Source organism: Onychomys torridus, chromosome 5 (assembly GCF_903995425.1).
Source record: "Onychomys torridus chromosome 5, mOncTor1.1, whole genome shotgun sequence".
NCBI lineage: Eukaryota > Metazoa > Chordata > Mammalia > Rodentia > Cricetidae > Onychomys > Onychomys torridus.
Window position 1 is genome coordinate 53,127,651 of NC_050447.1, and position 26,419 is coordinate 53,154,069.

Consider the following 26,419-nt stretch of genomic DNA (forward strand, 5'->3'; position numbering starts at 1 on the left):
GTGAAGATTGGGACCTTCTTATTGCAAGAATGATCAGGAGGGAAAATGTCCATCGAAGTTACATCTTACAAAGTGGAAGAGAATTACCTCAAACATCAAGGCTCTCTGGCTGGGGAGATGGCTCAGTGAGTCAGCACACTTGCTGCACCCACATGAAGACCTGGGCTGGGACTCTCATGTTTACAACACTCATGTAAAAAGCTAGATGTGGCTACTCTGACCCCCCGCACCAGAAGACCTAGACAGGAGCATCTCTGAGTCTCACTGGCCATCAGACTAGCTCAGACTAGCATAAAAGCAAGCAGGTCCTGGGTCAGGAAAAGACCTTGTCTTGTTTGCAGGGATAAGGCAGAGAGCAATACAGGAAGACATATGATGTTCTGTTCTGGCTAATAACTATCAGCAACTCTACTACCGGTAGATCTGACACTCTCTGCTGTCCCCATGGGCACTTCCTATATGTTGTGCATAGGCATACATGCAGGCAAAACTCCTGTACACATAAAATAAAAATAACTAAATCTTTTTAAAAACACAGTATGAAAATACTTAACTGAAATGTGAGTCCCACATTTGTCTAAGGACTTTATGCTTAATGGGAAACGTCAATTGAGTTGGTAAGGCAGAACATGAAGAGTGGTCAATCACAAGTCTCTGGATGGAAGGATAAAGAAAATGCAGCAATATTCTAGTTGTTAATGGTGTCGTTAAAGAGAGCAAGTTCCCAGACATCTGATTTGCTGTACTTTAGAGCCACAGGACTACCCCACTTCCACAAGACCTAATCAGGGGCACACTGCAGGCTCCTGCCCTCCTTTGCCAAATACTTCTGTCCAGAGTCCAGTTTTTAGGCAATGGAATAGCCCTCACCTGAATAGCCATCCTGGACTTTTGACAGTTGTCTATAGCAGCCCCATGTCTAAAGAACCAGAACAGCAGGAGCCATGATTTTTCCTCCCAGACTTGCCCACTGAGCAGTAACCGTACGACCAACAGACACATCTTGGGGGTAACAAGGATTTGCATGGTCTGTGTGGTACATTCATGTCCAAGGACAGCACTGAGTCAGAACCACAGAAGAAAGGACAGCATAATGCAGAAACTGCTTTGGGTCACCCTATCCTCTTCCAGGGAAACATTCAGAAGAAACACTGGACCCTCTTAGACTAACATTCTGCCGTGTTTCCATGGGATGATGAAATGGGGAGGGTATGTTTACAGCCTTGCATTACTTAATCCAAGAATATCTCTAAGGGGCAATTTTAAAATAGTAGAATCATAACATAATGAATGTAAATTGAGCCATCAATGAGAAACAGTAAGATGTTAAAACTGGGTAAAATGAGACTGGTTTGGAGAGATTTGAAGAGCATCAAACAAGGCAGATTTGCCCTGTGGAGCCCAGGGTTATTTCCCTTTCTATAGCAGGCTTCTCTACACAAGTGAACACAATGGAGTCAAAGGTGCATGGATACAAACTATGGTAGTTCCAAAAGCAAGATCTGGTCTACTGAGCAATGCTTGCATACCACCTAGATGCCATGTTTCCTTTTTTGCTTCCATCTTTCTGTGTTTTAGTCTTTATTTTCAAGTCTTTGACAATTTTATTAACAGTCTAAATTCAAACATGTAAACTGTTTTTCTCTCATCAGCCACCAGCTGCTTTGGAGATACAGAATACAATACTCAACACTGAAACAGAGATGAATGTAGGGGAAAATTGTGAAAATATTTTAAATTGACCAAAATAAAAATTCCTGAGTTTTATCTAATAAACATCTTAGCCATCTCCAAATTCTATCCTCTTCAAGTTACTTAAAATATTGACTAAGTTACAACAATCAGCAAACCAGTAATACTATTTTGCTATTTAACATGAGATTAAGTGTGGCCAGGGAAATGTATTAATGACTGACATTATTTAGATTTTCCTGTTTTCTTTAAATTCATTCCAGCAATCTTTATTTCCCTTTCTGTCTGTGTGTAATATGTTCGTCAATGTGTGGTAATGTGTTCACCCCGGGGTATTATGCTTACCAATGTGTGTATGGATTTTACTTTGGAATAGTTGTGATACTTATTGGTTTACATATTAGTAAGAAATTGAATTCTTTGGCAGACATTCACTTTATAACTGTACTGAAGTTGTGTATTTAACATGAACTCTTTAAATTGTGAAAATTAATGATAGCAAAATGACTGTTCTGGTCAGGTTCAGATCCAATAGGAGTCAAGGGAGCTCTTTAAGATGATAACTTTCTAAAGGATGTTTTTCAAGCTCCAAAGAGATGTACTCTCATCACACAAACCACATACTCTGAATGCTTTCTACTTATACACAGATTCCTACAACAAAGTTTATCTTTAACATTCCTTATGAACGGACTTATTATTATATTATTATTATTATTACTTTTATTTATTGTATGTGTTTGAGTGTTTTGCCTGCATGTATGTCTGTATACCACATGTATGCCTAGTGCTACAGAGTCCAGAAGAGGGTGTGAGATTCCCTGGAACTGGAGTTGTAAACTGTTGTGAGCCACCTTGTAGGTATTGGAAATGGAACCAGCATCCCCTGGAAGAATAATCTGTGCTCTTACTCACTGTGCCACCTCTCCTGAAAATATTCCATATATACATATATATTCTTTCATCAGACCACCAGCCTCACAGTAACATCTTTTCCAAAAAAAACTGATGAGACTCCTAGCATGAGGCTCCAAGCCAGTCAATACTTTATGTCCATGTAACTTCTACAAAAATCTCCCCTTTTTGACTTTACAAAGGTCCTCTTTCATGGGCCTCCTTGGTTTCTCCACTGTTTCCTAGGGTGGTAAGATATTCTGCTATTCTCAAGTAAGTGACATTGTACTTTGAAGAAATTTGCCCTATTGTTTTGTGTTTTGTTGTGTTTGGGGTGATTTGCATTTTTAGGGGGTTGACAAGCACAAATAAATAAAATTCAGAAATGATTAATCAAACAGACACACAACCCCAAATTCAGCTCTTGCCTTTCTCATCTCTAACAGTACACTCAGATCCAATGAAATAATAATATTCACATCCCAGGGTCATCTGGAATCCTGTCTTTTTCAAAAAAGACTAAGACAAAATAAGATATCAGAAACATATGATGGTCCAGTTGCTTCACAATGTTATTAGTACTTGTTTTCATTTTGTTTCAATTATGGTCAGCCGAATGAATGTCATAAAAAGGGTTTTGTTGGTTGGTTTGTTGGTTTTCCTTCCTTGTATTGTTGTGGGTTTGTTTGTTGAGACCAGTTCTCATTGTGTAGACCAGGCTGGCCTGGCACTCAAAGAGATCCACTTGTCTCTGCCCTCTGAGTGCTGGGACTAAAAGCATGCAACTTTAAGAGTTTTAATGGAAATGATGTCTTAATTCCTTTAAGTGTATCCACTCTTAGAAAAAACTAAAACAGCCGGTTGTGGTGGCGCACCCCGGTAGGATTTGCTGAAGGAGGCGGAGGCAGGAGGATCACAAGTTCAAGGCCAGCCTGAGCTACACAATTAAAAAAAAAAAAAAGACTAAAACAACTGGGTCTATACCTCTGTTACATTACCTTACCATTACATTACATTACCTCCCATAATTTTCTTGAGGTAAGCTTCACAATTACCTTTTAACTTTGCAGTGAAGTATACATACACATTTACATTTTTTAAAACATTAAATATATGAAGATGTAGTTAGGAAAAGTAGAAGATATTTTTTCCTTAATGAAACATTTCCTGCATTTTACTCTCATCAAGGCTAAATGTACAATAAATAAATACATCACACTTTAAAAACTTTTCAATAGAAAAACACACATATTCCAGAAAATTTTCTGTTTTCTCTCTTTCTCAGGAAGATGATTTATAGAAACTGAGACAAAGAAGAGCAGTGAATATATTATCTAACTCCAACTCAGAAAACCTGACACCTGGACTCATGTACCAGGAGAATTCAGTCTACTCCTCTGTCTTTAGAATTATTAAAAGAAGAAAGTCAAATTTTTGAATAATAAAATATGGACTCATGAATGAAAGAAGTAAATACCCATCCTTAATCTCCAAACCATAGTGCCTGGAACATACAAAGGGGAGTCTCATGGTTCATGGATTCCATCTGAGATGGGAATGAAGGAAAAACTTAAAAGGTGTTCTGGATCTGCCTAAAAGGTATTCTGAATCTTCAAGAGAGAAGTCAGCACAATTTCTTCTAGAGCAATATTCTTTCAACGGGAAGTGCTACAATTTCCTCTGAAGAGACTGTACACACATCAAACAAGATTAATATGCCACCACAGAGAATTCTAATTTTTTTGGTTTCTTATTTTTATTTGTTGATTTGTTTGTTGTAAAGACAGAGAGAAAAAGAACACAAAGTTGGGTAGTGAGGTAGAAGAATTTGGGAGGACTTAGAGGAGGGGGAAAACATGATTAAAATACATTGCATGAAAAAGATTTCAACCAAAAAAATTAGAAGTTAATGAAGCTTCTGATAGAATTAAGGTTTTGGAAGTTGGACTAGACACCATTCATGTTACATTCCAGCAAAAAGCTTGCCTACACTCTCCATGTTTCAAGATAATTAAGAATTTAGGAGACATGCTTGTTAATTTCATGCAGGAAATTTCAAGGCAGCCCAGAATTCTGGCTATGCCATGGCTGTTGTTAGATTATTTTAGCCATGTTTAAAACAAAAATTAGGAGTGGAAGCAAAGTAGAAAGACTTAAATACACATGTCTGTATAAATTTATAAATATACGAATTTCCAGGTCCATTTAGTGCTGCTTGTTTGTATATATGTTTAGGGTTAACCACTCAAGATTGAATAAACTATCAGGGAACTCACCCCATGAGAAGACTAGTTTTCCATCTCTTAACTCCCTGGAGCTTTTCATCTAGGATTGGGGACTTTAGATCTATCTCTGTCACCTTCCCCACAAATCAACTCTTGACAGATCAAAGACCTCAATATGAAATTTGAAATGCTGAAACTGCCAGTCGAAAACATAGCTGTTATTTAGCTGGAACTGCACAGTATCTGACCTTTTCAGATTACCTACTTTTACTTAGAAATACATAGCCTTTGCCCATCTATGATCTCATTTTCTATGTATCATTTACTCAAAGTCAATTATAGTTCAAAATTTTTAAAAAGAATATTTCAGAGACAGCTAATACCCTGATGTTCTTAGTAATATAATCTAGCCACCATATTCCATTCTACTACAAGAGGGCTTGTCCCACTGTCCAATGTATCCATGCTATATAAGCTTCCTATGTACCAGCTATTTAGTAGTAATCTGAGTCATTACATGGCCTATCATGGTTTCATAATGTTGTGTTCAAGAAATGGAGAAATAGTGAAAGAGACAGTATATTATTTTTGTATTTCATTGTTATTAATTTATGAATCAAACTCATAGATACGTACATATGGGGAATATATAGTATATATGCTTGGTTTCAAACATTTGCTGATTATCTTGAAATGAATTTCTCAGGGATAAATGAGGACTACTATACATGTTTAGGTATTCCCCATGTTTTTTTATCACTTGGTAGCATTTTTGTGTGTATTGAAAAATATTTCATTGTTTAAATGTGTGACAGTTGACTTATACATTCACCCATGGAAGCACATCTTGGTTTCTTCATAGTTTGATAAGTATTAGGATAGCTGCTGTAAGAATATGCATCCAGATGTTTATGGATAGGAGTTTCAATTCCTTCTTTGAGTTAATTCTGAGGACCTTGATTATAATATCATAGTGTGAGTACATCCAGATCTATAGGAAAAATAACAAAGCAGTACATCTGAGTTCCTGTTGCCCCATATCTACACCATCATTTGGTGTTGTCAGAGTTCTGGAATCAGCCATTCACAAAGTGGGTAGTACACTTTTATTGTTTTAATTATCATTTTATTTTTAATGTCCAGGGTGAAGCATCTTTTCATGTCTTTAATTGCCAGTTGTAGAACTTTCTTGATAAGTTGTCTGTCTAGGTATGCAGATGTTTTGGTTAATCATCCCTTGTCATATGTATTTTTTCCAAATAATTTCTAGTTAGGGGTCCATTGCTGTTTTTATGTTTTTGTTTTTGCTTTTGTTTTGCATCATCTTTCACAGAATAGAAAAAATATAAATTTAATGGCTCCACTTAATTTTATCTTTCACTAGTTTAAATTATTATTTTGTATCATACAAAGGAGGTGCTGAGAAGTTCCAGTTTAAAGACAACAATAAATTCAACTAATTCGTTCTTTAAAATCCACACTGTTTTACAAGTCTCATTTCACATATCTTCTCTTGTGCTTTTATAAATTCTATTCATCCATTCTTTAAAAACATTCAGGTAGAGAGTGTGAGGAAGCTGCAGTGAATGAAGTGGTCAGATTCCACCCACAAGGCACTTCCAGTCCAGCAGGAAAGAGAATAGTTAAGGGGGTGGAGTACATTTTGTGAATGGAGAAGCAAGTGCACAAAAGGTACAACAGGGAATCCAATATAACAGAGGGACTTGATAGATCTATTTCAGCACCCAAATCCATCAGAAAACTCATGGAACAAGAATCAATACTACTGTTGACACTAGCAGACAATCCATCTTTGAAAAATTGCCAATATTCAAACCACCTGACCAAAATTGATAACAATAAGTCCATCCACCTTTTTGCTAATTTCTATAAAGTTTAAATGTGGACACAGAAGGAATTAATGACATCCAGATACCAGCAGCAGGCATGCCAACCAGAGCTTGCCATGCTTTGCCAGCACAAGTCAAGAGGTACAGACAGGACAGCGACAGCACTGGTTAAGTATTTGGAAAACTTCTAAGCATCATAAGAAGCAATAACTCCTGTCCTGAACAGCTGTTGGAGTCTAGAGACTGGGTGGGAGGGTGGCTTGATTCCCTCTGACATCCCCTGTGATTACCTCTTGGCATGTACCAGTATGACAAAATGAAATGGAAGTGCTTGATCAATGTAAGGGACGGAGGAGGTGGCTGCTGCTGGAGTCTCAGCTATAAATCACTATAGAACAGATATTTCACTCTACTCTCTCTTCCAAAGGTGCGTTGAATCTACTTGCTGCCTAGCAAACTAGATTTCTCCACCCTGGACATTTCAGTGCCATGTGACTAATTTTCCTTGACAACTGGAACTGTATCCCAAGCTAAACATCTTAGAGGTCACAAAACATTCCAGTACTTTTTTCTACTCTATGGCATTTCTAAATGTCAGCAGTTTTGGAGCTAGATTCTGGCCTGGAAACTGAGTTCAGACATGCTAAAGGGATAACTTCTAGGCTAGCAATTTCAGAACTATGGGAAATACCAGAGGTGGTCAGGCATAGTTCACATCCAAATAACATGTATCAGATTTATTTTAGACATTTCAGAAGAGGTTCTCCAAAAATATATTGAAAATAAGCACTCAAGAGACTTTGTTATCAGCTGTGAAACCTGCATGGAACCAGACTAGACCTCTGCATACGGGAGACAGTGGTGTAGCTGGGTCTGTTTGAGGAGCCCCTGGAAGTGTGTTCAGGATCTATCCCTGATACATGAGTTGGCTTTCTGTATCCCATTACCTATGGCCGGACACCTTGCTTACCCCTAATAAAGTGAGGAGAGGCTTGGTCTTGCCTCAACTGAATGTACCAGGCTTAACTGTCCCCCCAAGGGAGAACTTACCCTGTTGGAGAAGGTAATGATGCATGAGGGAAAGTGGGGGGAGCGGTTAGGAGGGATGAGAGGGGAATATGTGGTTGGTATGTAAAATGAATAAAAGGAAAAAAATAGAATTGCCACCATATCACAAAAAAAAAGAAAAGAAATCTTGTCATGACTTGAGGAAGGACAGGAAGCTTTAGATTCTTCTCACCTGGTTATAAATATTGAAGTATATGCAGGGCAGAGTGGTGGGGAGTGTGCTATTGCTTCATCAAAGCTCTAGGGATTGTAGAAGCTCAGGGATGACTTAGATGTACACCAGGTTTAACTTCCTATGAATCCAAACAGATAAGTAAATGAACGCTCATAGGACCTGTTAGATGGTGATGAAGTCCTTTGTCTAAGATAAGGCACTGAAGCAGGGGCCTGGCTGGGAGTACATCATTCAAACTTCTGTTTGATCAAGATGTACTTAGACTATGGACTGAAGAGGACTAAAAACAGGGAAATCATGGAAGCTGCAGTGGGATCCCCATTAGGATTTGGAGGTGCTGTGGTAAAAGCCCAACATTGATGTGAAGGGAAGTGAGGGGTGTTTGGTGGGCTTAGTGGGAAAGGAAGGAGACAGCATGGGTGACATTTAATGGCTGGAAGAGACCAAGATGAGTGACACTGAGATGCCAGAGAGTTAGCAATAAGGAGCAGTTGGGAACATGGTGCTGCAAAACTCCAAGTGTAGCAGTGGACTATCTTCCAAGCAAGTTAAAAGAATTTCTAGCAAATGACTACATCCCACACACTATATAGATAGAGTCTGTTCACCATGCCCTGCGATTAAACCATCTAAGGATAGTTAAAGTTACTTCTTTTTAAAACCTTGGTTAGGAACCAGAACCACGAATTTGAGAGGCTAAGGCAAGAGGACCAGTTGTGAGACCAAATTAGGCTGCATAGCAACATTCTGACTTAAAAGCCAATGAATCTTGATTAGATACACAGGCACTAGAGAGCTGATCTCTTGTTCCTCTTCCTGCTCCTCCTCCTTCCCTATGTCCTCCTCCTCTACATCTTCCTCCTCTTTCACATCCTCCTCTACTCTTCCTTCTCTACATCTTCCTCCCCTAAACCCTCCTCCTCTAATCTTCTAGAGCCTCCTCTTTCTCCTCCTCCTACTAGTCCTATCTACCTCCTCCTGTTCTTCCCCCTTTTTTCTCCTTTTCCTTCTCTTCCTCCCCCTCCACTCTCTTCTTCTATAATGAGGTTTAAGCCCAGGGCCCAGGGCCTTGAGCATGGTACAAAATTGCTATTCCTTATCTTTTTATCCAAAAAGACAGATTATGTTGAGTAGGTTTGATTGTTGTTCCAGGTTTCAGAGTAGGAAACTGAAACTCCAAGAAGACACACAAGTTGAAAAAAAAAAAAAACAAAAAACAAAAAAAACAAAAACAACAAAAAAAAAACCCTACTTACTCATTCAGTACAGAGCCTAGGCTCTAATCAAGACAATTCTGGTTCCAAGGCCCAATCTTAACTACTCCATGCTTCTTCATTAAAGTACCTGAATATGAAATGTCTACAAGTTTGGCTGAAATAAATGATTTAGCTTCACTGAGGAAGGGAGATACTATGTGCCATATTTCCAAAACAGCCAGCAACTTTACAAATATGTGCTATTGATCACAGGGATCTTCCTAATGTACCATATCCAGATTTGCACAATATTATATATTGTTGGCTAGTAAAGTAGCTTTCATTGTCTCCCATTGATGTGTGTGCTTGTAGTGCAAAAGTGAAGGACAATGCACATGTCCATGTGTGCCTTACAGTAAATAAGTGACTCTCATTAAATGAAACATTATCACAGATTTGAGTGCATAGATGTAAAAGAAATTCACTGGGGAAATGCTTTCACACCTACCATATGAGCAACATCTGAGCAGTGTCTATAGGCACTCCAGTTTATTCCAGACAGAAGGCTGGCTCAGGAGAAGAAGAACTTCATGGTGACTGTATCTAAACACAATACAATGCACAGACAGAAGGATATAGTAGGGCATGGATGTGAAACAGGACTTTGCAGAAAGAAAGGAGAAACCACTTCTGGAGACATTATTAGATGATAAGAATGGACTGAAGGCAGAAAGAAGTGGCTGTGTCTCTGACTTTGTTATCAGTGTCTATTTTAAAGCAACCTTCCTGAACTTTAACAGAAGCACAAACATAAAACAGTAGCCCTGCATTTAAATAACATATTCCTTTATTTATTTACAAAATTAAGATTTTGTCAGCGGCAGGAAACATGGAAAAGAAACAGGTTGTAGGACCAATTGTGGGTGTCTTTAGGGCCTTCAGGGTGCATGGCGACACTTGAGGAGCAAGCGCCTCTATGTTCGTGTTCATATTACTGAAGGGAAGAGTCACTGGAATTAGCAGAGCAGGTGGTAATAGGCAGGGTACTATTTGGGGGAAACATCCAAAGCTTTGCTGTATGACAGCAGAGGGAATTACCCAGGCAATTTGTGAGGCACCTAAATCTATGTCCATTTCAAAACATTTTAATTAAATCACCTGCCTGCTGGCTGTAAGTGCTAAAGTTTTTAGTGAAAGAAGCCCCTGTCCTGCTCATCTTTCATCCCCATTCATTGGGTGGCTTTCTCTCCTACACAGCAGCATATTGGGGAGGAAGGGGTCACCTATAGTGTTAAGTGTTCCATCCAGTGGAGCCGTTCCCAGACAGAGATAAGCCTCACTGAAGCAGGGTCTGCAGAGGATGATGCCTATCTAGGTTTGCCTGTTCTGTACAATAGGATCTTGGCTGTGATAATCAGTGTAAGTCTACCGATTTGGATATTTGCATATGATAACATTTAAAAATAGATCCTGAATTCTGTGATGAGAATTAGGGTCACTTCTTGATGTACTCAAGATTTACATAGATCCATAAGACAATATGTAAAAGAAACCTGTGTAAAAGCTATATAGATCAAAGAATAAAATGAAGAAGAAATCAATGTTTTGGTTTTTTTTTTAGTATGAATGATAATTTCACAAGATTTGCTCTTTAAATGCATCCATTTACTTGGGTTTTTAACTCTTAAGTGAAATTAAGCAAGGAAATCATTAATTCACATTATTGGGAGGACCTTGAATGAAAAGAAGCAGAAAAAAAAAACTCAGCTGCAGGTAGGATAAAGTTTATCAAATAACCATGAAACAATGAGGACACTCCTGACCTCAGTTCCACTTCTGAGAGGAAGGATGTGGGTGTGGTGGTGAAGTCTCCTTAGAGGACAAGTCTAGACCACCTCCACGTGCCTCACAGGCATCTTAAGCAAGAATTTACAATAACAGATAAAAACCAGAATCCAAATACTTTTCCTGAAGCTGTCTCTGGCTATAATTAACATTGCACATGATTTGTTTTTTTTTTCCATAAATAAACTTTTTTAAAACCTAAGTTTCCATAAAATATTTAATATGGCAAAAATATTTTGGCAGCACACATATATTTTTAAGTGTCCTGCTCCCCCAGCACTCTTTCGCATCAGTCGAGAGCATGCCATTTTAGCTGTGAGGTTTAATGAAGATGTTGTCACTTCTGCTATCATCCTCCAGGTCCTTCATGCTGGAGTACGAGCTGAAAGGGGGATTTGAGAGATGTTCTTCTCTAGCATTGACATTGTGCATCCTCTATTACTCATTACTAATGGGTGCTGGGAGGTCTGCCTCTTGTTTCAATGGCTGATTATTTCATATCTTTCTTTTCTTTTCCTTTTTTAAAGTAGACCAAGACTTTAATTTACAAGTTCAAATATGTCTGGGAAGAAAATAGAAAAAAAAAAACCAACAACAAAACTTAAAGTTGGTTTTATATGCATGCAATAACAAAAAAGAGGCCATGAATTTGAAGGAGAGCATAGAGGGGTATATGGAAGGGCTTGGATGGAGGAAAGGGAAGGAGAAATGTTGTATTTATAATTGAATGAAAAATAATAACAAAAATAAATGAGAGGGAACATTTTGCTACCAACCTTAAAGAAATAACATGGATAATACAGAAGTAGTATGAAGGGGTATATACACACAAATTAATGACATGATATGAAAAGTTTCCTGGCATGGTACAAGTTACTAACATATAACATAGAGCTAGAATCAGTAACAAAGAAACAAACAAACAAATATCTTACAAAATATGATTCTGGGTCAGATGTCTTTTTAGTATAGACTAAGAAGAGTATAATTTATTTATTAACACTTAATTTTAATTCTTCAAAAGCTCTGTAAAACATAGGACAGGCTACTTCTCAGCCAATTTTGTGGTACAAAATCACTCTCATATCAAAATCAGACAAAGACATCACAAGAAAAGAAAATTATAGACCAATATCTTAAGGAGACTCCCACATTTGTGAGTAGCTTTTCCTATCTCCTGCTGTAGTTTTAATATGGACTTTTGGTTGAAATCACATTAAAATGGATTGTGCATCAAAAGATATGAAGAAGTGGAACCAGGCAGGACCCTTAAGTGGGTTGGATTCTGCACTCACAAATGGGTGGATACATCCACATGATTATTAAATTAACTACTATCTCCAAAGTGTGTCCACCATTGGCTAGGGCTCTGGAGCAGTCTCTATTGATCAACAGCCTCTGCAATCTACCAGCAAGAAGCTCATCATCATATGCAGCCTTTTGACATTGGAAGATATAAACCTATTTCCTCTGTGATTTACCCAGTCTATGGTATTGTGCTGTTAGCAATATCAGAGAGACAAAGACATTTTCATTACTCTGTCCATTTTAGCTTTGACGCTGCTGTGCCATGGATTCCACCTCTAATTGGAGAGGTTTAAAACTAATTTCTGTCTAGGCTTGCAGTTCTCATGTTATATCATGGGGAAAGGTTACAGTGTGTCACACAGATATAATAGTTACCATTTGGAGTCAAAATTGCAGATAGATCATTTATTGAACTGAAATATTTATAGCAAACAGACACCTTTGGTGTAACAACAAGTAGAACTTACATTTCTACCCTACTCCAATGAGTAGCTCTGTGTGTGTGTGTGTGTGTGTGTGTGTGTGTGTTTAATTACTTCTGGTTTGATATCATAGTAACACCTCTTTAGAGTTTCACAAAAAGACAATGAGAGGAACATGAAATCTTTCCTGCCCATGTGGCTTTCCCAAGAACAGACCACTTCCATTGGAGGTAACTAGTTTGGCCTCCAGCTTTCTTTGACTGGCATGCCTGGTAAGATCTCATCACTCATAAGTTGCCAACTCTTACCTAAAATGCACACTTTGGTGGCATTTAGAATCTATAAGAACTTTTCCCTCCAGCTAAAACTTGTCAAGTTTTATGACAAACACAGAGAAGCAAAGATAGGGATATACTCATGAGCACATGGCAAGGAGCATGTGCACACATGCGTGTGCACACACACACACACACACACACACACACACACACACACCGTTTCTCTTAGGAAAAATAGAAAAACACATTTTTCACGTTTTGAATAATTTAAAGTAGGTAGAAGCCATTAACCACAAAATGTCAGGAAATGCCTCTTGGTGTCCATCCACTCCGACTCTGGAACCTGTATTTCAGTTGAGCTCACGCTTTCTGGATCTCGTGCTACTGCTTTTAGTCTTTCATACCTAATCTTTTGGATAGCAATGATGTGGCAAGTAACAGGGCATATAGACATATGACTCATGTCTATAATCCTAGCACTCAGGGTGCTGAGGCAGGATGATCACCCTGAGTGCCAGGCTAGCCTGAACAATAATGTAAGGCCTCATCTCAAAAAAAGTATCTAAAAAAAAATAAATAAATAAGGTAGTAACCTATTCTAAACCCTCATTTCCCTCTCTCTAAAGCCAAGTCCCTAGTCCTGTCAAAATGTCTAGTCTCGTGTTTTCAGCTCTCTTTCTGCACTTTTGCATGTGAATAAGCCACATCCTGTGAATGGTAAGTCACTGCTCTGGCCCTGTTGTCCTATAACAGTCTTAAATCACCAGCCTACAAGACCTATTTGGTCTTCCCACTATGGCGCTTAGCAGTTACAGAGAAATATATTCATCATACCCAGTAAGTTCACACCTCCAAACTTGCCTGGAGCAGGTTTTAGGCCTCTAGGTTAGCTTCTGAGTTGCTGAGGTTCTAAGAAAACATGTTGCATTCTGCAGAGAAGCCATGGAAGAAATTGAAACTTTCTGCAAACTGTGCGAGAGAACATTCACGAACCTTCCCAAGAGAACTCTAAAAATTTTAAAAGGCAGATGTAGAGGGGAAACGGCATTACAGAATGCAGACACAGGTAAGAGATTGGCAGGAACGTCACCTACTTGTAGAGTGGCATGGGGAGCAGAGGGACAGTGAGCTGCATGCTGTTATGAGACACATTACTTCCTGCAAATGAAGGAGCTTGGGAAACTAAGTGAACACATCCACATGAAGTACCTCATAGAACCATCACCAGGGGAGAAGAGGTTAAAAACAATTAGAAAAGTATAGTTATTTTTAGTGTTTAAAACACTTCCTGGAGTTTGCAATGCTCTCAAAAATTCTGGGGAAACTGACTTTACATCAATGTAAGTGGTTATCACTGGGTCAATTTTGAACAAGTCCCTTAATTTAAGCTACCTATTCCAACACTTCCAATAAGGAATTGGGAGAGCACACCAATGCTTTTGTTCAGTTTACACATATGTCACCCTGTGTCATTCATAGTAATTGCCTATAATTATTTTTCATGTTCATATTACTTATTTTCATAACATGAATGTAATTCCATAGTACAGAAGTTCAAATTTATATACTTTAGGTCCTTCATAACTTCTCCTAGGCCCTAGATTCCTTCTCAAATTCAAGGCCTTATTTTCCTTTAATTAGTATTGTTTCATATGCATATGTACATACAAACATGTGTGTATATATATATTGAGACAAGGTTTCTTTGGGTAGCCTTGGCTGTCCCATAACTAGCTCTGTAGACAGGCTAGCCTCAAGTTCACAGAGATCAACCTGCCTCTGCTTCCAAAGTGCTGTAATTAAAGACATGCACTACCACCACCTGTCTTAAAAATAATTTCACACACACACACACACACACACACACACACACACCCTACTGATTTGATTTACTGATGTCTTAAACATGTGTTAAGAACTGATTACTTGAGATTGGACAATATATTGGGGGATAGGGAGTTTGTTTTTGTGGAAAACTGATTCTCCCTCTCTAAGCATCCAATAATTTCCTGTAGCTGTTCATCCAGTGGAAAAGGGGGAGCAATATCAAAACTTCCCCCATCCACATTGGCATGTTGATTGGTGTGATCATTATACAGTTCTTGTTGGCATTACAGAAACAGGTGCTTCTCCAGAGAGAGTTTTGACATGTGGTGATGCTATACCCCCAAAAATCTATGGCCATAAGAAGTAGATCAGTTTTTCTGAAAAACTCAATATGCCCTTAGAAGGGGGATCCAAAGCTATGCTCCCCTTGACTATGTAAGTGACTCAGCATGTAGCCCCAGATCAGCTAATGACTTCTATGGTTTTTTTTATGGTCTCAATTGCACAAATGAAAGGCAGGAGATGGATAGGAAAATTCTGGTAAAACTCTCTGAAATATCCACTCAAAAAAAATGTGGTCAAAAGATAATTACATGCCAGTAGATTTTCCCAAGGAAATTACGCAATCAGGGAAAAATTGAACAGTCAAGAAATACTGTATGATACCAATTAGTCCATAGCATATTCTAAGTGGAAAATATAATGTTAGCCTTCTATCACATTAATGAGATAAAGGAACTATTAATGTTCCACAGTCTAAATAAACTGCAAATCTTTTTCAGAAGGAGACATTGATGCATAATAAGTACTTCAGTGAAGATTATAAAACTTTTTATATGCAATATCTGAACTTATGGATAATATCACATGAACCTTCTGGTATAATGCTGTAATTCTTACAGTAAATAGTATTATTAAAGGAGCTAATTATCATCCACTGCTATCAAAATATTGAAGTAGCATACCCATTTGAGTCCTTTAAGATGGAGAACAATGAAGGGACTGGAACTTCTCTAGCATGTACAAAGTCCAAACTGGATTCCCAGCATAGCATAAATCAGGGATAGTATCACATGCCTGTAATCTCAAGACTTGGGAGGTAGAAACAGGAAGATCAAGAATTCAAGTTAATCTTTGGCTGTATAGCAAGTTCAAGGTCAGCTGAAGGTACATGAGACCCTGTCTCAGGAAAAACAAATAGCCAATAGATAGACAAAGCCCCTTGAACAGAATACAGATCACTCCCCTCACATCCTGTTAAGCAGTCAAAGACCACATTCATATAAGCACCATTTCTTCTAGAGTGAGCTGTTAGTTGTCACTATCACAGCCCTACACCCATTCAATACCATCCTTATTCCAGCCCTTTGAGTAGTAAATATCAGCTCACTTTTTCACTGCACCAGTATTTATTATGTGTTCTTATCTTATCTTTAAATTCTGCATTTTCTGCACATGAGTTGTTACTTTGGTGAAAATCAAGATAACACACCTTGCCTTGGTCAGTCTGCTAGTCTTAGAACTGTTAAGGAACAGGGAAGAATCTAGTTCCTTGATATGAATTGTTACTTTTTGAAGCTCTCAAGTAAATTATAGGAGAGCTAGTCTCCTTTGGTGACCTCTTGTACTTACCAGGCCCCTTAAGTTGCTCTAACTCAGCTGATTACCTTCTTTGTTTAGGGTTTTGTAAACATGCCATGAGATATTAATAAGGTTGGTATAAATCATATTATATAATTATAATGGGTTTGGGAACTCAAATAAGGAGTCGGCTTGCTATCTATAGTCTGCAGGTGTGGCATTACATTTTTTTGTTGATACAACTTTGGATATATTCACTGATCATACAGATTTGAATGACCTTATCCTACTAATAAAACAGAACTCTTTCTACTTGAGCCTAATATTTAAGGTGGGAATTCATATCTAATTCTTATTCTCAAATTCTCTCTAGTATATAGCCAAATATTGCAATTCTATTTCATTTGCTATCTCAATACACATGCCCCAGCTTCAAAATCATGCTTAATCTTGAGTCTAACCCACCCTCAGTGCACACTCCATCTGGCTTGGACCTTCTTGTTCCTCTGTTCCACTCTTACAAAAATACCTAGAAGAATCTCTCACTGCAGGGGGTCCACTGTCCCTGAGACCTGGCCTTACACACAAACAGTGATCTCTCTTTGCAACTAGTTACAACCTGGTAATATATTCTTCCCTTAAGTCTTTGTGTCCCAACAAAGACTAAAGTAAAATTTGGAAAATATTTTACCAAAAAAGCAAATCTGAAGGAAGGAAAGTACAATCATATAGCAGAAATTCTGAGAGTTGAGGTCTACAGTCCCCAGGCTGTCTTCAAGAATCCTTACCATCAGTCTGCATATTTCCCCCAGCGCAACTTTCAGGAAATGTGACTCCCCACTTCTCCATGCCCCGTGGTACCCGCAGAAATCAGCTGTCCTCAGGATCCAGGCCTATCTAACCTTAGGCCCTCAGTTTCAGCCCGCAGTTCTAGCCCCTCCTTCAATGTTTTTGAGTCTGAATATCAACCTTTTCAACCTTGACTATAAATATTCTTTCTTGTCTCTACCTCAGAAGACAGGTAACAGCTGAACTTCATCATCTGGTGTCACTCTTGGTAAACCCCGTCGTGGGGAATTGTGATTTGACTGAAGCTTTTCTTGCCCCATTCCCCAGGTCTCCATGCTGGCATTCTGGAAATCAGCTCCAAGCAGAGTTATGCGTGCAAAGCTACCACAATTGACAATGGCTTGTGGAAAATGCCCTTAAAAGTGAACAAGTCTAGAAATTCTAGAACCTTCATTCTCACTGACAGACAACCGTGTCTCTCAGACAAGAGTTTGGCTCAGTCGTCCCCAGAAATTTATGTTACAAGTAGAACACTTAACTAACTTCTCAGTCTAAAACATCTGTGTTTGGGTTAGTGCTGACTTCACATTTCCCTCTAGAACAGTGAGTGAATGTTTGATTTACATTTTTGTAAATAAATGGTAAACTCAAGTGGTTTTCCCAGACCAAAAGCAACTATTTGTCTCTGAGGTAAATTTGTGTCCCTACCCTTGGAGACTTGAAACTGTGTGTAGCTTTAAATGTTCCCCTCTTTTCCCAGCTACTAAAGATCAAGTTTCTAACAATATCTTGGGGTCAGTGGCAGCCTGGGTAACCCATGGCATGTCTGTGGAATTATGAGAATTATGGCTATTTTAGGTACTTACTAACTGCAGTTATACACACCCATGGCAATGTGGGCCCAGACAAGCAGAACCACCTGGGAAGTTGCTAGACATATCAATCCCAAGCTACTAAGTGAGGAATGGCACACTAGAGCTGAGTCCAAGCAGCATGCACTTCAGAGGCCCTGCCGAAAGAAGGCTCTAACCACTATGCACAGGGGTTCAGCAGGCAGATTTACCAGGGATACCTTCGAATTCACCCCAAACCTCACAAACTCTGTAACAAAAGATGCTTCTTATTTTGATGTATAAATGAGTGGAGATTATGAAAAAAGGTAATGTGGGCTGATGAAAACTGAAAGCCATTGGAAGCAAGGCAGAGAACACAAGGGGAAAGGGATATGATTAATATCCCTGCCCTGGGAGAGTAGAGTGAGAGACTGCCCATTTGTGTTTAAATTGGCTGCCCCACTGTCCAAAGCAGAATTTTAGCAGGCTGGTTCCCTAGATACCTTTTCTGTTCTTCCCTTCATCTATATGAGGTGGCTCTATGAAGCTTTTAGAACTGCCTATGATCCTGAGTGAGGTGTGGAGGAAAAAGCCTGGCTCAGCCCATCTCCCTGAGAAGCTTGAGTAGAAGTCACCCCCTCCCTGCTTACTCAGGATAGTGCGGAAGTCCTAAACATGGCTGAGCCTCTCTGTTCCTTGCTCTTGCCTGGAAAGGGCTAAACAATGGCTCTTCTAAGGCTGTCCAGAATGGCCCAGAAAAGAACACTATACAGACCACAAGGCTGATGTCCGATGCAGGGCCAGGGGTGGGAACATAGCCAGGTCAAAGGAATTGTGGAGGTGCCCCAGACCCTGGAAATGCCTATAAATTATTTCAAAATTAAACTCAGTGCACAATGAGTGCCTGTAAAAAATACATAATGCAGGTTTTATAGTACACAGGGTTATATAGTTTAAAGCCACCACATCTGTCCTCAGTCCTTACTAGCTACTAATAAAGAGCAGAGATAGACACTGTCAACTTCCACACACAGCACATATCACAATTCTACCATGGCTGTGGAGCAGTCCTATAGCAAAACCTTGGAAAGAAGTGGATTTTTGACCTGGAAAGGTCCAAGGTATCTCCTAGAATCACAGTCTCACAGTAGACCCCTGTGCTATCTCTGTGTCAAGGCTCACCTCTAGTGTCAGCCCACCCTCCTAATTCTTGCCCTGGCCAGACACAAAGCACTGAGCAGTTGCTCACAGCTAGAGCCTTCCTCTAGACCTGGAAATCTATCTCAGGCTCAAGGGGAAGTGTGCAAAGGCCAGTGAAGGATGAAAGCCCCATCTTGGAGATTACTGCATCATGCTATGCTTCTCTGGTGCTACAGAAAGAAAATTATTCTTCCTATGTTTAACCTAAAACTCAGCTCCTCAGAATGGCTTTACCATGTGTAAGAGTTATCTTGTAATGAAACTCCTTCATAGAGCACTGTTACCTGAAGCTGTGTAAAACAATAAAATAAAATCTTCTCACAGTGGCAGACAGGCAAGTGAACTAAGCAAAATAAATAAACCGCAGGCTTTGAATCAAATCTGGCTCATCACCTATTTTTGTAAATAAAGTTTTATTGAGGTATATAGACAGCCATGTATATAGAAGTGTCATAATTCATGACTGCAACATATTGTATGTCTCATATAGTATAAAATATTTACAGAAATATTCCTAATTTCTCCTCATCTGAAGTCAGCCACTGAACAAAGAGATTCTTGAACCACTGTTGACCAAACTCCTACCTCTGCCCTGAATTATTGCAATTATAGTCCAGGGTTGGAAAATTTTATAGCTTTTTTTTTATTTTATGTGCACTGGTGTTTTGCCTGCATGTGTATCAGTATAAGTGTGTTGGATCCCCTGGAACTGGAGTTACAGACAGTTGTGAGCTGCCATGTAGGTGCTGGGAATTGAACCTGGGTCCTCTGGAAAAGCAGCCACTGTTCTTAACCACTGAGCCATCTCTCAGCCCAGATTTTATATCTTTAAACAAATAAAACCTAGAAAGTAAAGCAGAAGGTAGGCATTAGTCAACTCCTTGAAGAAAAAAGAAAAGAATCAATCTTTCAAATGAAGAGACTTTAAAGAAAGGGCCACTTTCAATGCTAGAAACAAAATTGAAGGAAAAAAAAAAAAGACAACATGAAATTTTCTTACCCTGGGGCTCAAAAAGATTGCTACCAAGCAGGGGAGCAAGATTACCCTATAGGGCCAGACAAAAAGAAAGCTTCTAGTCCTGTGGGAATGAGGAACACCCCCAAGTCCCTCTCTACTACCCCATATCCTTATAATGCCTCCACTGCCGGAGGACCAAACTAGAAACCAGAGAACAAGGGTACCAGGTGATGCAATCAGTCCATACCATCAGAAAAAGACAAGATGGGACACATGAGGGATGTGGCAGATACCAAAAGCAACATGAATAACATGTTATACTAGTGAGAATTTTCTTTGGAGGTGTTGCGTATTGAAACAGGTTTATATACTGGATGAGTGTTCTACCACTGAACCACATCCCCAATCCTGCTAATTAGAATTGTATTGGAAATATGGAGACCTAACTCAAACTGGCTTATGTAATGAGAAAATTTATCCACTTACATTAGAAGGAGACTTCAGAGTAGACAGAAGAAGTAGCTCTTGCAACCCATCAAGGAGCTCTATGTATTTCCACCATCCTATCTATCCATATCAAGATCAGATTTATTCTGAGGCTGGGTTACTGGTTACAGTAAATAAAGTATCCTCTTCAGGGCCAAAAAGGATGTAAAAACCAGAAAAAGAAGTAGTATGGGTAGAGTGCTCCCTTCTGGGTATGGTACAGCCATTGCACGCTTAAACTCAGAGTCCATGCCTACTTGAGATCAGCCCTACCACCTCCTGTCCTGAGAAAGCCTCATAACTCTCTCTTGATTATTAATATGCATTTATTAGCTGCTAGGGAAAGGAGGGACATTTACTTCATTGTGTGGACACTACAAGTAAGGTGCCCAGGCTTCTTAAAAGAACTCTTCACCCACACTTCCATAAGCAATCCTAATGAAACTGATTGGTTTATCCATGGAGAAAAATAGTAAGGTAGAAAAGAACTAGTTGGAAAGAAAAAGGGATCTGTAGAAATGTGAGGGAACAAAAGTTGGTATCAGGGTGAATATAATAAAGATGGATTATATATATATATGAAAATATAATGAAATCTATTGCATATGTTTAATATATAACAATAAATAAAAGGAAAACTGAGCTGTAGAAGTAGATAAAAGTTCATTAAGGAAAGTAATTTATTAACATAGTAAGCTCTCTTAAAGGGAGTGTGTAACAGTCCTCCTATCCTACCCATCCAAAAGAGGGACAGACATTTAGAGATGGGGGAATGTCCCCAATGCTAGAAACTACCTAGTGTGGAGTTATAGTAGTTACAGGAAGGAAATCCATGGGCTGCTGTAACTAACCTTGCCCAGTGGGGTGGATACTTGCATTTCCAATCCCATAAGCCTGCTGCTCTTTTTTCAATGACATCTATAAGCTAGAGACCATCCCAACTAATTCAGAAGACTGCACACTGGCTGTGTCCTGCTCTACATTATTCTATATTGTATAAAATATGGCTTTCTGGCTATATCTTGCTCTTGGAGACTCCATTTTGAAAATAAACCCAGAAACAGGATGATGTTAAGGCTCATTGCACATGTCGATATCAACCTCAGTCTAACACAACCTGTGAGGCAAACACCAATAGATCACTTATTCCAAAATGTAAGAGGACATTGTTCTACAAATTTATCAAAGTAGATTGTTAAGAACGAAGTCCTGAGTAAAAGTGTAGTGTTGACATGGACATGGCTATGTCTAGTACCGATGCTTCAGATCCATTGTAATGGCAAAGCTTTCCCCACAGTGTAAGGCTCAGAGCATGATGAAGCCTTCCTCTAGTCTGAGTGTAAATGTTGGCAGGGTGTACAATTACAAGTGTTTGCAAATGATTGACCAGTGTGCAAACATTAGCAACTGCAGCTTCCTCCTCCTGGATGTTAACAGCCTGAAACTGCTCTCCCACCAAGGCCTCCTACTGAGACTAGGTAACTCCTTCCCCATCCCTGTGCTGTACATAATAAATGTCCACCAGAATGACCATGCCCCCCAAACCCTATCTCTCTTTGTCAGTGTATGTCTATAGTTTCTTTAGTGTCTGTCCTTTCTTCATTCCCTCACTGCCCCCAGCTAGGATTCTGGAACCCAACTCACACAGTCACAGCTATAGATTAGGTCATACAAGCACATGAGCATATTAAAAGCATATTTTAAAAAATGGGTCTGAGAACTTACAGAACACACCAGACTAAGAAAAGGAGTAATACCCTGGCCTGGACCCCATAAAGGGGAGTGCCCCTAACAGTACAAATGGTAGTGGCCCCACTGGCCTATCATTCCACCCAGTATGTTGATCAAGGAATCTGTAAGCAAAGAACTTCAAACTGCCCCCAGGGCTTCATCTCAGCTCTCTCCCACTTGTGGCAGGACCTACCTGAATTTCCACCTATCCATTCATCCATGTATCTGACCAGACACAGCTTTGCACCTTACCTCCAGTCTTGCCATCCTTTGCCTCACCTCTATGGCTTCCATCTGCACTTTGATCATATGGCTCGATCAACTCTGAGGCTCTCTTCACCCCTGCAAGTCTATGGCTATCTCTGTGCCTTTGGTGACTCTCCAACTGAGTTCTTTTGTAATCTTTCTTACCACTGCAATGACTCTGCATCTTTATCAGCTCTCTGCTTCCAGTAATACCTCCTTAACCTTTGGTACCTATGCTGTAACCAAATATACAAAAATACACACACACACACACACACACACACACACACACACACACTCACAGAGGGATGGGGAAGAGGGGAGAAATGATAGATAGATAGATAGATAGATAGATAGATAGATAGATAGATAGATAGATATGGTGATAGATTGACATACAAAGAGAATTACTGTGTGATCTGAGAGTTAATATTAGCAGTTAAGACCAAAATAAAAAGAATCTGTTTGACAACAGCCAGGTATCAAGGAAGATTGGAACTATTTGGCAAATTGAAACCAATGAAAGTGATGTGGCTTAAGAATTTATTATTCTGAATCCCATCTAGCCGGGTGGTGGTGGCACACACCTGTAATCCCAGAACTCAGGAGGCAGAGGCAGGTGGATCTCTGTGAGTTCGAGGTCAGCCTGGTCTACAGAGCTAGTCCAGGACAGGCTCCAAAGCTACAGAGAAACCCTGTCTCAAAAAAAAAAAAAAAAAGAAAGAAAGAATTTATTATTCTGGAGTAAATACTAACACAGTAAGAGAAAATTTTTAAAGTGTATCTATTTTCTCTTTGATTGGGGAATAGTAAGGGCCAGCTGAAACCAGGAAGCAAGTGGGCCAGTAGTAGGTTCTTATACAATATGGGCATCTTGGAAGCTGTATTTCTGCCCCTCTATAGCTATAATGTTATATGACAAGTTATAGGCCATGGGGGAAACCTGATATTACTTTGCCAAACAGACAGAATATTAAATCAATTCCTAATGAATTATTCTTATATTATCAACCTCATTGGAGAAGCTCATATTTGCAGGAGATATAATTAACAGAGCCCCACAGCTAGTCAAGTTGCAAAGAATAAATGACTGCAGAATATTCAGCCCTAAATGGGACATCTAGAACATATCCCATTTTCCCAAGGCTCAGGGATCATTCTGGAAGAGGGCCATGAAGATTGTGCTGGATAGTTTTATGTCAACTTGACACAAGATAAAGTCATCTCAGAGGAGGGAACCTCAATTAAGAAATATCTTCTGTAAGATGGGGCTGTGGCAAGCCTGTAAGGACATTTTCTTAATTAATGATTGATGTATGAGGGCCCAGGCCATTGTGGGTCCCATGCCTAGCTGAGGTGCTATGGACGGTTGTTAGATTCTTAGAACGTGAGTGACAGTTTCTTTAAGAGTGTAGACCTGCTGTGCAGTGGTGGCACACGCCTTTAATCCCAGCACTCAGGAGGCAGAGCCAGGAGGATCTCTGTGAGTTCAAGGCCAGCCCGGGCTACACAGATCCAGGACAGATACCACAACTGCACAGAGAAACCATGTCTGGAAAGAAAACCCAAAAGATGTGTTTGGGGATTTAGCTCAGTGGTAGAGTGCTTGCCTAGCAAGCACAAGGCCCTGGGTTCGGTCCTCAACTCCAGAAAGAAAAAAGAAAGAGAGAGAGAGAGAGAGAGAGAGAGAGAGAGAGAGAGAGAGAGAGAGAGAGAAACCCAAAAAGAAAGAATGTGGTCCCTGGTAAGTCAGCCGTGCTCCAGTGGAAGGCCACACATCCGATATCTGAGAATATATGGGTAGCATGAATTAAACATTAAACTTGTTGGGGAAAACAAAACAAAACAAGACCAAGTAATAAAGCTGAGTAGGTAGGTAAAAGGAAGGGGGATCTGGGAGGAGTTGGAAAAGGGGGTGAATATGATGAAAACACATTATCTAAAATTCTCAAAGAACTAATACATAAGAGAAAATATTAATGTAGACTAGTCATCTGAAGGATGGAATGTGAGTCTTGAGGAGTGTCAACTAGAAACCCCAGTGCTTAAAATCTATAGCGATATATATCATGCTATCTCTCTACTCTCAGGTGTGTTTGCTGTCTGTGTCGTATGACCTGTAGATATTTATAACCTGGTCTTCATCAGACACATGAGGCCCTGTGACAGCAAAGTACTCCATTCTGTGCAACAAAGATACCGGCTATTGTTGGAATTTCCGTTCTTTACCAAGCAGTTCATGTTATTCTAGAAAGGGACAAAAGATAACTAAAGAACACAAAAGCTTACCCATCTCACCAAGGTTCTAACTGGTCTTTCCTAAACCCCACCTTTGTAGTTTAACCTCCTCCTCCATAATTGAAACACAGGAAGTCACAACAGCAAGGAAATCTCACACCAGGGGCTCCAAGGACTTAACAACTGAAATGCATATGAAGGCCTTTTAAGAGGTGCTGGTGACTTTCACACTTCTCCCAACACCTAGGAGGTGTTGGGTCCCATTGGTGAAATCTGCATTGGTCTTTGACATAGATGTTGTAAGTCCATTTGGACCTTGCATTCATGTAGATTTCCCACTTTCATCATGTGCTCTCTATTGCTACAACCTGATCCAAACTTTCTACTCCAGAAATACCCTGAGACTTTAATATCTTATATAGGAAAGTGCCCACAAAGTAACTTAAGCATGGCTCCCAGATGTTGAGTAGAGGCACTCTGTAGACTGATGTTCCAGAAGGGGCTTGCGAGGACAATGCCTTTGTTATGCAGAAAGACTGCCATTTCAGGTACAGTCAGTTAAATGGTGGCTAGGCATTCAATAATATAATTGAATTTGAAAAGCTTTTTATAGATGAATTTCTAAACAGTCTTATTAAATAAGAAACACAGAGCCAAATACAGGGGTGCAAGCTGTAGAGATCAGAGCAATAGTGATAGCCACCAAACTTACCTTAGCTCACCACACTGCTGTTGCTTCCCAAGAGAACTGAACCAGTTTCTTCCTATCTAACCTTCCCTTTATTGCCTTATTGTTCTGCCTTCTCATTGGCTCTAAGCCCAGCCACATCACTTCCTCGTCACTGCCTGTCTATACAGACCTCCAGGTCTCTATGGTTGGTACTGAGATTAAAGGCATATGTCACCATGCTTGACTGTTTCCTTGAACACAAAAAGACTCAGCCTGCCATGTGATTGGATTAAGGGCATGTGTTACTACCACCTGACTTCTGTTTATGGCTGGCAATGACCTCTGATCTCCAGGTAAACTTTATTTATTAACATACAGATAAAATATCACCACATTTCAGCAAAATAAAATATTGTCACAGCTTTTTATTTTTCCTACATATTCCCAATATCTAACTGAGGTAGCTGTCAAACCATATAGATTGCCTGCTTACCTCAGGATTTTCATAAAGAAAATGTCTGTCACAAAGAGACACATAATGGCAATGCCTAGGTAGGGTCCGGAATGTTCAACACACGAGAAATGACTGAAGTCCTGGTCAGCAGAAATTAGTTCTCTCCCTAATCCCCATACTGCTTTCATGTTTATAGTTTCTTACAAAAAAAAAATCTAAAATTTTATAAACTATAATATTTTTATGAGTCTCCATAATGGTGTTTCTATATATGCTACAGCAAATTCCATGAGAGAATTATTATTATATTAATCAACAGTGAGTCATTTATAATTATAGTTTGGGATATTTTATTTTTAAAAAGATCTACTTTTATTTGTATCATGGCCTAAGCTTATTTTTTGCTTAACTTTTACATCATAATTCATAATAGGAAATTCCACTGAAAAGTTG

At 39.3% G+C, this 26,419-nt stretch overlaps 1 long non-coding RNA gene across 2 annotated transcripts in view; it reads left to right on the plus strand.

Moving 5' to 3' along the window:
- LOC118583888 overlaps window positions 1-26,419 on the plus strand; it is a 112,577-nt gene that overhangs the window by 49,504 nt on the left and 36,654 nt on the right. The window contains exon 5 of one of the 2 annotated variants that reach the window (XR_004944980.1): window positions 3,872-6,102. The exons of the other annotated variant lie outside the window; for it this stretch is intronic. This is a non-coding gene — a long non-coding RNA (uncharacterized LOC118583888). Of the gene's footprint in view, window positions 1-3,871; window positions 6,103-26,419 lie in introns of those variants that run through there. 2 annotated transcript variants of the gene reach the window in all.